The sequence below is a fragment of the Lonchura striata genome, chromosome 15, assembly GCF_050655825.1.
Source record: "Lonchura striata isolate lonStrDom1 chromosome 15, ASM5065582v1, whole genome shotgun sequence".
Classification (NCBI taxonomy): domain Eukaryota; kingdom Metazoa; phylum Chordata; class Aves; order Passeriformes; family Estrildidae; genus Lonchura; species Lonchura striata.
In genome coordinates, this window is record NC_140717.1 from 9,253,152 (window position 1) to 9,265,481 (window position 12,330).

Sequence of the window (12,330 nt, forward strand, 5' to 3'; positions counted from 1 at the left end):
TAGCTTGTCCCTTACTTATGGTGCAGACAAAAACAGCTGGATCAAGGCAGCCTGGTTCTGGGTCAAAAATAGTAAAGAAATTTGAAAACTGTTTTTGGGAAGAGAAGAGAGAAAGAATAGAAATCTATTTTTCCCCAACACTGAAGTCAGATTATCAAATACAGATTTTTTTTTTTCCTGTGCCATACGCTGTGGACCAGCCACTGTGCAGAGAGGATGCTCCATTAGCCTGACCCCCACCAGCAGCCCTGAGCTTTGCTCTGTTGATGGTTCTGGCTCTGCAAAAGGATTTCCATCCCTTTGAGAGACAGACATTTTTTGCCTCATATATGATGTAAAATCAGTTTCATAATACAAGTAAAATCTATCATAATCTCTTCATGCTTGGTGCTTATTTCAGAGCCAGCTGCAGCTGTCACAGCCTAATACTCGCTGCTTAGGGTCCGTGTGTGCACAGCTGGCTCCAGCCTGAGCACCTGCCCTCGGCCCTCAGAAGCAAGCCAGGATCCCCCCGTTGGGTCTGGGCTCTGGTACTCGACTGCTGATTTTCTTTTGAAACCCCCCATGAAAAACGTGCCGAGGGGAGGGTGCCCTGTTCAGGGACAGCCTGGTTGGATTATCTGGGCTTAGAGAGCAAAGTGTCAGGTTTGTGTTTAATGAATATCTCCATCAATCATCTTGGCTGCCCATGTAATAATTACCTTGCAGAGCCACAGTGGCAGGTAAAGCCCTTGGCTCAGGACACAGAACAGGCTTTTTTAGAAGCCCTGCTATTATACTCACTGTTATTATAATTTGCCTTCAATTACATTCATGCTTGGTATTTTGCAATAGATGGCTGTTTAGTCCTTTTTGGGGCTGTTTCAGCAGGTACCTTATACTCCTGTGGCATTGCAAGCCAGGGGTGCTTACCCCACCCTTTGAGGCACAAAAACCAAATTTTACAGAGGTGTAAGTTGTCTCCCCAGATGCTGCCATATTTGGTGAAATGCAAGCCAAAAGCACTTTATTTGGGTCCTGACTCAGCTGCACTGATTGGGTTCTTTTGTACTCACATATTCACACAAGGCTATAACTAGCTCGCAAAGACTCCCAAGAGCTGCAAGGCAGTCGGTCTAGGCTAATTTTGTAAAGCTAGCGGTTAAACTACAGCAAACTCCTTCCCTCTGTAAGCTCCAATGCCTGCAGTCATCTCAGCAATGAATCTGGCTCCTTTCACCTCTGCCCTTGCTGGCCTTTATCCCTAAACATCAGTAGGATGAAATGCCCAAGCTATGGGCTTTAAAGGACTTTACAAGTTCAATTTACAAGCTCCATAAAATTACAAATTCTCCCTCCCCACTGCAGAAGTACCTTGTAAAATATGTCCTGTATTGTTTCAGTTTGACGGGTCAGGCTGCAAAAGCAAGGCAGCATCAAGTGGAGAGTGTGCATCTGGTACCGAGCACAGTCTCTGGCTGGGAGAGGAGGAAACAAGAGCTGGACATGGTCAACTGCAAGTAAAAATAATTCCCTGCCTCTGCCTTGTGCTGTGGGAAAGCCCAAGGGCTCATCCCAACCTCTGCTTCTCCTCTCTTATTGAGCAATTATTTGTAATGTACATTTTGTTCAGTTTGCTTCAGGGCGTGACATCCATAAGCATCTCTGCGCATGCTGATGTCCTAACCTAGCCCCAGCAGCCAGGGCTGTACCTGGGATCTTGTGGGCTTGTTCCTTAGCTAAGCATCTGGCACTGAAAAAAAACTGCAGTGACCCTCCACAGCAAATGCCTGGCACTAACCTGACACCAGGGCAGTAATCCACAAAGCCTCTTGCCCCATCTCAGGTAGCTCCTGCTGCTGGTTGGATGCCAGAGGTCTGCAGAGGTCATCTACTTCATCTTTCTGGTTCAGTTCAGGCTGGCTTCAATAGCATCAGGAAAGAAGCAGAAGCCTCAGCAGCCACACACAAAAACCACTTTCATATCCTACACACATCTACACCCAGAATTATTTGATGTCAGACTGAGCACAATGAGTCATAACTCACCTTTCACTGGAGCTGGAAAAAATACTCTGGAATTGTTGCCAGTGTCAGTGCCATTTCTGATATTTTTAATGCCAAGGGAAAGTGTTAGTTGAAGAAAAAAGCAAATAAGATCCTCCCAACATCAGCTGAAAGACTGCCAGTAAAGGATGGAAAGAAAAATTTTGGGTTCTGCTGCTGGCCTGTTCCAATCCATCCTATCCAGAAAAGCATTCAAGGACCCATCAGGACGGCTGGGGTGTGCCAGCACACGGTACCAGTCAGTCAGGGCTGGCAGGGATCAGCACAGAGGCATTATGCCACCTGCAACAATGGCAGAAGTCAGACAGCTGAGGCATCTCCGGAGAGAAAAGCCTGAGGGTTCACACACTGCCCCTGGAAAAAGCTGTGGTCCGATTTATTCAAATGCACTCTGAGCGATGTACGAATGGGAGCCTGTCGCTGGGCAGTTTTAAAGATGTCTCTTAAAATACACTTGTTCCCAGAAACGATGACAGGTAACACAATCTGAGAAGAAAAAGAGAGAGAAAAATCTTTGCCAACACAGATGGCCAGCAGATGCCCCCCAGCCCTCTTGTGCCCAGTGCTGTGGCACCTGTGGCTCTTCCTGAGGGTGACAAGCTCAGCTGTCCTACATCCAAGGTCTTGCATCAGGACTACTGAGACTTGCAGAGTCCCCTTTTACACCAGCTGAGGTCTCCAGGGATCGCTGTGGCAACAGCTTCCTGCAACAGGACTGAGCTCTCACAGGGGCCAGCCCATTTCAGACTGTATAGGAAAGCAAAAACCTTCTAGAAACTCATATATGCAGTAATGACAAGATTTTATCCTTTCCCCATTATGGTGCAGGGTGTTTATGGGGTTTTTTCGTGTGTGTTTTTGGTTTTGGTTTTGGTTTTTGTTTTGGTTTTTTTTTGTTTGTTTTTGTTTTCTTTTGTTTTTTGCAGGTTTTCTCTTTTCAGTACAAAGCTCAGCTGGCTCAGAGCAGGGACTCCTGGTGGGAATGAGAACAGGGAAGGACCATCTTGTTTCCAAGGCTGGATACTGTGAGGGACTAGGGAGCATGGGCAGCAGTGTCAGGGCTTAGGTTCAAGCCCAGCTTTATGCCACCCCACAGCAAACTTAGCATTTTGCAGAGGAACACCAGGTTTTCTAAAGTGCTCAACGCTCAGCACACACTTGCCCTGCAGCTTCTTGGCTCCAGCAGTTCCTACCAGCCTCTGCCCCCTTCCTTCCCCAGAAAACTTTCTCCTGGATTGTAGCTGCCCTCAGGCTCTGAGATGAATTTCACCCCAAGCAGAGGCAGCATGTGCCTCCAGCAGGCAGGCACTTTCAGGGCTGCATCCCACAGTCCTGCTCCAGCCTGGCTGTGTGGGGGCAGGCATGAGTGGTTCCCTGATGGCTACTGGCCTTTTCAACAGACTTCTTAAATCTGCCACGGCACTGCCAATGTAGCTGCAACAGTTTTTAGATGTTCAAGGGGACAAAGTTGATACATGATTCCCCATCTCACCCTTCTGCTAACTTTGGATGCAAACTGTTTACAAACAGCTGTTGTAACATCCCTGAGGTGCAAAAGAAAATACTCAGCTACAGAGAAAAAGATCTTAGCATGGACTATGTCCAGGAATTTCATGAACAGAGCCAAGAGCTTATTCAGATGTTTCCCTTCTAGGCTCTGGGTTAGCCGGGTCTATGGAGATGAGAGGGTTTATCATTCGTAACAGCTGTGACTGGAGTGGGGCTGCAGGATGGCCCGGCAGGGAGGGCTGCCCTGGGGGAGGGCAGCAATCGCCATCGCAGCTCCAGCCGGGCTGCACGGACCCCCACAGCCCGGGGGCAGCAGCGCCACTGTCCGGGTGACTGTCCTTGGCCAAGCCCCACAGGCTGCAGGGGCTTCTCTGCTCCCACCACCAAACCCTGGGGCACGAGCAAGGGTGGCCCACAGTCCCCAGCGTGTGACCAGGTTTGCTGGCAGCAAAACTGGGCTGGCCGTACTGAGCTGCACCAAGCCGCAGCCCCTCGGCCATCAGCTGTGCTGCACAGACATGGACCGTGCCTGCCCACGCGCTCCCCACACCGAGACTCTGGGGAAGGTTTTCTCTTCCCCAGGAGACTGGAGCAGTGCAAAGACAATGTAATCTGCCACCATCAGCACCACCTCTGCCCAGCTGATCGCTCTGTGCACTGATCCTTCTCACAGCTGGTGACCGGTGCTTCCCTCTTGCCAGCGTTCAGCACACTCACTCCTCAGGCTGCCACACCAGAAGGGTGTCATTCCTGTTGTATTTAAAATGTAAGCCCTCTTGTTTTCTTGTCCCTTTATTGGATTAATTTTCCCCTCTCCTTGCCTCACTGCTTTCCTTTTCCATCAGCAGTATTGGCACATGGAGCTGGTTTCTCTCCCTGGAGAAAACGGTTGCTCACCCACACAACAGGGGGAAAAATAGCTTGTGAAAAAAAGGCAATCAGATCGCTCAAGCTAAAGTTAATTTCTTTTAGAGTCCCCTCATTCTGGAAGCAGTTTCCTGCTCTTCTAATTGGTATTCCTGAAGGAGAGAGAAAGAGACCCCTGTTCCAGTGGTATTAAGCCCTTTAAAGATGCTTTAGCTAACAAAGCAAAGATTAGAGAGCATGGATCAGATGTTTTTCCTATCAAAGCCTTTTCTTTCTTTCCTTTTTTTTCCCCTACTGTGGATGTTTTGAGTCTCCTCTGGGCCGGGCTTCATTAAGGCTGTTAACTTCGTAGTGCTGATGTCTCTTTGCCCAGCTCACAGTTTGGGTGGCCTGAACTAAAATCTCCCAAAGGGCTTATTACAGGTGGTAGGCAGACAGGGCTGGAGCCTGGGCCACACCACATATTCCTGAGAGAAATGTGTTTCCCTGACCAAAAAAGCACAATATTATATTCTTAAAACATTCCAGCCCCGTCTGGGTGTTCTCTGCATGCATTCCTGTACGTGGGATTATTATTGTAGAGAATTTATAAAGTCATTCATTTCTCTGGAAGTGTATGACACGGGTTTTGGTTGAATGGGCCCAGTGCAAACTTAGAGCCATGTGGTGCTATAAAAACACAACAGTAAATAAATCAGCAGGGAGAATTTACACTTCAGCCTTCTGATTGTTTTTACATTCAGAGGCTCAGACTCAGAGCCAGAGTGTAAAATAAATACCTGTAGCAGTGAAAATGCAGCATCACACTGGCCTGCTAGCAATCACACCAGCATAGCCAAGATATGTGCAAAGCAAGGGTGTTTACAGTGAGCTTGTGGTAACCTTTTTTTTCTTTGGCTGCTTCCTCTTTTTCTTGGTGATACCTCAGATCTTTATTATGTTATTGTCGGTCCTAGTGCTCCTGTGGGTGAAGGTTGCGTCAGGCCTTCAAGGGTTGATTTTTTTTCACAGGGGTTATTTTTATCACTGCTCTTTAGAGAAAAAAAAGAAATAACTCCAGGCTGAAACGTGCTCGCTTCTGTTAGCAGGATGAAACCATGCTTTTCATCTATGGAAAACAGGAATGAAAGGAGCCGGGAGATGGACATCCGGGTTCTGCACTTTCATGGTCCTGCCATTTGCAGGAAGCTCAGTGGGAAGAGCCAAGTCCTGGGAAGGAACCATGTGAGTTGAGGCCCCTCTCAAACCTGCCTGTGGTGGGAGCCAAAAGGGGATGTCCTCACCACACTGACGAGGTGACCCTGCAATTAAGCACTCCTCAGCTGAGGGAATTTCTGCTGCACTTGTCCCTGCATAATGTGAGAATGTCACTCAGCTGCAATTTCACCCATGAAGAGACAAAGGGTGAAATCATCTTTGGTGACATCAAATTGTGTTCAGAAAACCAAAGCTATTCTGAGATGGGTGGAACTTTCCTATGCTGAAGTAGACCTTTTCTGGGCATGGATCACAATCCTGTGAGCCTGTAAAACAGCCTCTGCATTAACCTTCTCCCTGGGAGTCCCTCTACTTGCCCTACATTGCTCCGGTTGAGTTCTCCTCTGCTGACCACTGCCCAAAAGCAGATTTTTGCTTTACTGCCAGAAAGGCACTGGGGTTATTTACCACCTCAGAGCTGGGGCCTTTGCCAGTTCTGGTGGACCATTTCTCATCAGCAATTAAGATCTATCTTGCCACTGACGTCTCCTCTAGGACTGATCTGCAAGAACACCTGATTTTACCTGTCAGGCTGAAATCACTTCTTCCCACACAAAACAGATGCTAGGGATATGTGCCAGCATGGAGGGGACTCTGGGTGACTTGTGGCAGAATCAGTGCTTTTGTAACCCTCTGGCTGCCTCTGTCCCACAACAAGGGGCTCTGGGGCAGCCCCCTGGGGAACAATGGCAGTGGCCGTGCTGAGCTTTCTTTCTCCAAGAGCCCAGTGTGCTTTCTGCATACTAGACAAAATGCTGCTGCTGGTAAAGGTATCTGAGAGCATAAGATAATGTAGAATTTGGCTCAGTTAAAGGAATATGTTACTGGCATTTGCATTTTCCTTGTTTTCTTAGTAAAACAAATCTCTGGTCTAAAAAAAGGATGAGAATTCAGATAGGTGGCTCCATGTCCCTGGTAAAAAGCAGTGGTTACACGTATGCACCCCTTGACTGCAATGCAAGGCTGAATGAGTAACCTGTTCAGGCAGGTTAAGACCTTGACAACTCTATTTGATGGCTGAGATCAAATTTAAGTCTGCAATTCAAAAGCACACACAAAATCTTAAACCCAAACTGTCTGCAAAAGTCCTCACCATCATGCTGATATTGTGGCTTTTAGTCTTTATGAAGGCATAGAAACTTTGAAAACTGGAAGCACATCAATCTCAATGAATGCATTATACAAGCCAGATTCCTGTTATCTTTAATAAGGGATTATTTTTGTTAGCCAGGCAGTAGAGTTATCGGATAGAAAAATGGAAGTATTTTGCTCTGGTGGGTCCCAGAACGCCACCCTCCAGGAACAGCTCCCCCCTCTTCCAAGCTCCATCCCTGAGATCGTCCTCCGCTGTGCATACACTTTTCATGGGTGAGGAAGATTTTGTTGAGTTTTTGGGTAATGGATCCTCTATGCTCACTTGCTCTCTGTTTGGATTGTGAAGGAGCCTTTCTAGCAAAGCAGTATTCAGTGGTGGTCTCCAGGAAAAGGCATTTCTTGCATTAAAAACAATAAAAGGCCCAATGTTTTACAGACAGATGTCCATCAACAGCTGGCTCTGGAGTGGGAAGAGAACACCGGATCTTCTCCATCGTCACAGTGCTGGGGCTCTGCATATCCACTTGTTTATTTAACAAGCTACATTATTAAACTGGACCTTGGGTTGTGACTGGAAGCTCAACCCCCTGAAAAGCCACACAGACGCTTTGATCAGCTATAAAGACCTACTTGAGAGACTGTGCACTTCACCAGTGCTGCAGGGAAGGAAAAGGGCCAAGTCTGTATTTCACCAGCTTTCCTAAGCTGGGCCATTGACTCAGCTTGTCTTTGGCTCAGATGTTGTTGGACTTGGTCTCATTTGCAGACTTAGCCATGTCAGAATCATGTCGTGGGGGCAGCGTGCTGTGAATAGCATGGGCACCCAGACAGGTATCACTGTCCCAAATCAAGCACTGCAGGCAGTGCTTCGGGCAACAGCGGCCCCTTACCCAGCCTCGCAAATCCCACTTGCTCTTGGCTTTGAGCCTTTCTCCATCCCTGTACTCTCTCACTGGCCAGGCACCAGTTCAAGCTGGACCAAAACCCAGAAAGGCTCTTGGGGCTCCCAGTGTGCAGGCGAGCCCTTGGCAGCAGTGGCTCCTGCACTGGGTACCTGGGCTTGGGCGGCCGTGTGCCACGGATACGTCAGTCCTGTTCATGCAGCAGCTGCCCCCTAACTTTGTCACAGCAGCTGTTTCCCAGGACATGGCAACAGTTCCAGCTAGGAAGGGAACATTTTATCCAGCTGAGACTGGCCAGCAGTTTAAATGGGGAAATGTAATTACCCACACTTCAATTTGGCCTTCAAATGGAATCTGATGTCTCCGTGGTGAGCACCTACCATGCCTGTTGGAGGCAGTGCAAACACTTGAGATGAAGAGTCACGTGTCCAAAGATGCCCTGACAGTTCCAGGCAGAAGTTAAACTGAGCCTTTCAGAAATGCACTTAAAATTTTTCATTATCCCACATTGTACCTATTCTCCTATCATCTGCAGTGAGGGTCTTGTGAGGAAAATACTGTAAGGGCTGTGATGGAACCTACCCTGGGACAGTTACACCCCATGTAAAACCAGCATGAGACCCCTTATTTGGGGCCTCAAATTACTCCCACAAAGTCTTCTCTTCAGCCACAGCCAGCATGGCTTCTTTATTGCTTTTATTGTCCCTGTGGATTTCTTTTAATTAAAAATCTCTCTAAGTAAAGCTGGGGACAGCTGAGCAGCTCTTTGCCATGCCCTTCCTGCCAAACTCCTGCTCACAGAGACACAGTGCATCACTCCCCAAAACTACTAAGCTATTCCTACTGGATATGACAGTAAAACCAGAACCCTTCCCTGATGCTCTCTACATGCTGGAGGTCAAATTTGTCTGGGTCAGCCCCCCACAGAGTCTGTGAATACCTGCTGGATGCCTGCTGAACTTGCTAAGCCAAAAACCTGCTCTCAGTGACAGCAGCACCTGGCCTGGCCTGCTGCCCTTGCCAGGGCAGGCTGTTCCCCTGGAATCTGACACTTAGATTTGATAGCATCAGTTTGGCCACCTGCAAAAGCTCTACTCTCTCCACAAACTGGACAAGTCAGGCTGATTCCTAGGCTGCCACAGAGACCCAGAGGTGTTTTGTGACAACCTTGGGTCTTGGACAAAAGATTTTGCAAGGACTCAGATTTTCAGTAAAGAAGTCCAAAGCTGACTCAAGTGCCATGTCAAAGGCAAGGTTTGGACAAACCTTTATACTTAGAATAACCATAGAGAAAACCTGTCACGTGCCAAGATCTCTCTTTGCAACTAGAGAGAGTTGCAGTAAGAGCTGAGCATTTTTTCCTGCCTCTACTCATCTGTAAAGCTCTTGATCTTCAGGCACAGCACAATGCAGCACACCTCAGAGCAGACAAAACTCTTGTAGGTTCATCACAGCATGAAATAAGGTGGAAATTTCTAAACCTGACATTGAAAAAGAAATGCTCTCAGTACAGGAACACCAAGAAGTTGTGGATTATTTTGCAACCACTGTATACTCTGATTGTTTCAAAGAGATTTTACATTTAATTTTTTCTACTTAGCCAATTTATTCTTTGTCCGTGTTTTCAAGAAGCCTAAAATCACTACAGCAAAACCCAGCCATTGGGTTGAAAATGTGATATTCCCAAAGCTGTTATGTAGTCCTAGGTATTTTGGATTCTAGTCCTGACACAAGTAACAAAAACAAACACTAGGAACACATATGTAATTTTAACTAGAAGCCATTCTAAGTTTTAGGACCATAAGCAGCATACACATTATTTGTACTTGACTAATTTGTGTTTCAGTGGAACCCAAAACTTTTTGTCTTATGTTCACTAAGGTTGTCATTTCAGGCTGGCCACAAAATGCTCTGCTAAAGAAAGCAAATAGAAATAGGAAATTTAGACTCTGATAGTGCACCAAGACAGAATAATTCAGCATTGCATACAATGGTTGAGCCCAAAGTTAATCCTGTTGCTGAAGGAAAGGCTGCTGTAGTGGAAAGGTTGCACAGGACAATTCACTTTATTGGATTAACTGTGTGTGAAGAGCCACCAGCGAGCCCCATTCTTGGGAATTTCCATTATTCAGCTCTAGACCTGCACTGCACTTCTTACAGTCCTATATTTCTCTTTCAGTAGCTTTATTCTTGATGAATAACCCTCAGAATATATTTGCTCTATTGAGCAGCAGGCACTTGGCACTGTTTCACCCCCCACAAGTCCTTTCTCCTGACAGCAGGGACTTGGAGAGCTGCTCAGAGTGACAGGACTGTTCCCAGGACATGCTGCAGCACTGAGCAGGACAGCCTTGAGGGGAAAGGAGCTTCCCCATAGCAAAGGGCTGAAAATGGACATGGATCTGGCACCATCAACACCACCTTCCCTCCCATCAGCTGAGCTGCTTTTCACACTTCTACCTGCACCTGGAGTTCATGCACTTCAGCTGGACACTGGAGAAATGCAGCTTCTTGCTTGGTGTTTCCAGAACAGACTTCACAGCATAAATTCCCCCAAGATTCAGGGAGAAATTTTCAAGAGAGTGCAAGCATTTTTAAGAGAGTGCAAGCATTTTGGCAGCCTGCATCACATCTGCAGAAGTGTGTAAGCATTCCTATTAAATGCAGATAGTGCCTGGTGAAACTAGTAAACCAGGCAGCAGGCTGGGACTAGTATTGCCCTGATTTATTAATTTTCACTGGTTTTTGCTGTCTCCTTCCCCATCACCAGCCAGGGTCTGGATACCTTCAGATGGCAAACATGTGGGTACTCAGCAAATATGCATTTAAATGCTTTCTCACCTTTGAAAATGGGGCTCCACCTCCTAAATCACTGTGGTCCTGTTGAGAAGTAACCCATCATGTCTCCTAAACAGAGCCCCCAAGTCTGCATGAAAATCAGTGAAGCCTCACTGAATCCTGACAGCATCAGCACATCCATCAGCTGTCCCATATCATAAGCAAATTAATTATCATCACTTCTGCTGTAAACCATTTAATGTCACAGCCAGACACATAGATCTATGGGAGTCTATCACTGCGTGCTCTCTGCACACTGTTCTCTCTCCTGTTTCTGGACCTCTAAGGAACTCCATCTGAGAGAGCCCTGTGGTCCCCCTCCCTGCTGGGAGATGGGTTTGTGGCTTTCCCTGGAGGCTGAACTGGTAATCGGGAAATGGCTTGGGCTTGGCTTCCCGACAGTCACATTTCCATCAGCAGACCCAGGCTGCTGTGGACTCATCGAAGCTTCAGGCAGAATTTCCCTGTGCTGCTCGGCTCTCACATAGCAGAGTGATACCACACAGGGGTGCTAAAACTTCTTCTATGAAACATCTTCCAAATCCCATTGTTGAGCTGTGGGAACCTGCCCTTTTGTCTGGAGGGCAGAGCCAGCAAAGCCATTCTGGGGAGGCTCTCTGACCACCCAGGGGCCTGCTTTAGCTTCTGATCTGCAAAATTATCTGATACCTCTTAGACCACAAAAGTAGAAATAAGATGATTAGTGGAGAGGAGTGAGGTGAAGCAGGCTTAGAAGAGATGGAAGGAAATTTTCTGTTTATAGTGAGGTAGGATTTTTTTTTTTAAGAAATGCATGCTGTCTCCAACTTGCTTTTCTCATGAAGCCAGGGTTACTCGATGGGTAAGAGATCTGTTTGGATAAAAGAAAACTTAGGTCAGTTAAACCCCATGTGAGTAAAGCAAATCCTGTGCAGTTGTTTCAGAGGACAAGCTCAAGCCAGACAGAGGATTTTCCTATCTTAGAGGCTCTAATAATCAAACAGCAAGTTCTATCTGGTTGTGAATAAGCCAGTTTACAAGGCTGAATATACAATATGTCGAATTAATGTCACTCAGGGTTTTTTTTTTACCTGGATCCCTTACTGTGTAAGGCTGTATACTTCATTACCTTAAAGGGTGAATTCACCTCCTCATGGCTGTCACCAGCTGGGGGACTGTGATGCTTGTACTTGTGCTAGCTGCCACAAAAGGACCAATGTGTTTTTCCAACAGCAACAAGTGATAACTTGACCACTCCAGCCCCAGGGCCCCAGTCTCCGGCTTTGCTGGGAGACAGGCTGGCCCTGGAGGCAGCTTGGCAACTGACCACTGCCCAAGCAGTAACACCAGCCCTGGCAATGGCTACAATCATAGACAAATAGTAATAAATAAGCAGCAAAGCACTGTGGCTTGACAAGCCTTCAGCATCCCCAGCGATTTGTAATGGGATATGGAGGTTTTCACCTCCTGGTCTCTGGTTCACATTTCAAATCCAGCCCTGCTTCGAAGTGACCAGAGGTCATTGCCAGGCTCAGTCGCCCGTGTGAAGACATAAATGGCCTCATTTCTCTAATTCCTCAAACAAGGCTGGGGGGAGGACTGGATTTCTTTGGTTTTATGATCCTGATGGAGCAGTCCAAAGGCAAGGCTATCTGCATTACTCTGTCCGATCCCCACCCTGGCTGTGTGTGGAACCCCTGTGTGGTGCCAGTGTGAGGCTCTGCACCTCGCTCCAGCCCATGATGCCTGGCCTTGCTCTAACTGAATCCTGCATCTCATTTTGATTTTTCCATCTATAAAGGTAAGCAAAAGTGTGCATTCTTCTGTACAGGGCCTG

General features: G+C 47.1%; 1 protein-coding gene and 1 long non-coding RNA gene across 6 annotated transcripts in view; one reads left to right on the forward strand and one right to left on the reverse strand.

Moving 5' to 3' along the window:
- Window positions 1-3,393, reverse strand: part of LOC146766008 (uncharacterized) — a 66,035-nt gene extending 62,642 nt beyond the window's left edge. The window contains exon 1 of one of the 5 annotated variants that reach the window (XR_014958576.1): window positions 1,781-3,393. This is a non-coding gene — a long non-coding RNA (uncharacterized LOC146766008). The remainder of the gene's footprint in view (window positions 1-1,780) is intronic. The other 4 variants (XR_014958577.1, XR_014958575.1, XR_014958578.1 and 1 more) reach the window with 4 other exon arrangements.
- Window positions 1-12,330, forward strand: part of TBX1 (T-box transcription factor 1) — a 128,691-nt gene that overhangs the window by 87,735 nt on the left and 28,626 nt on the right. The gene's annotated exons all lie outside the window — the stretch shown is intronic.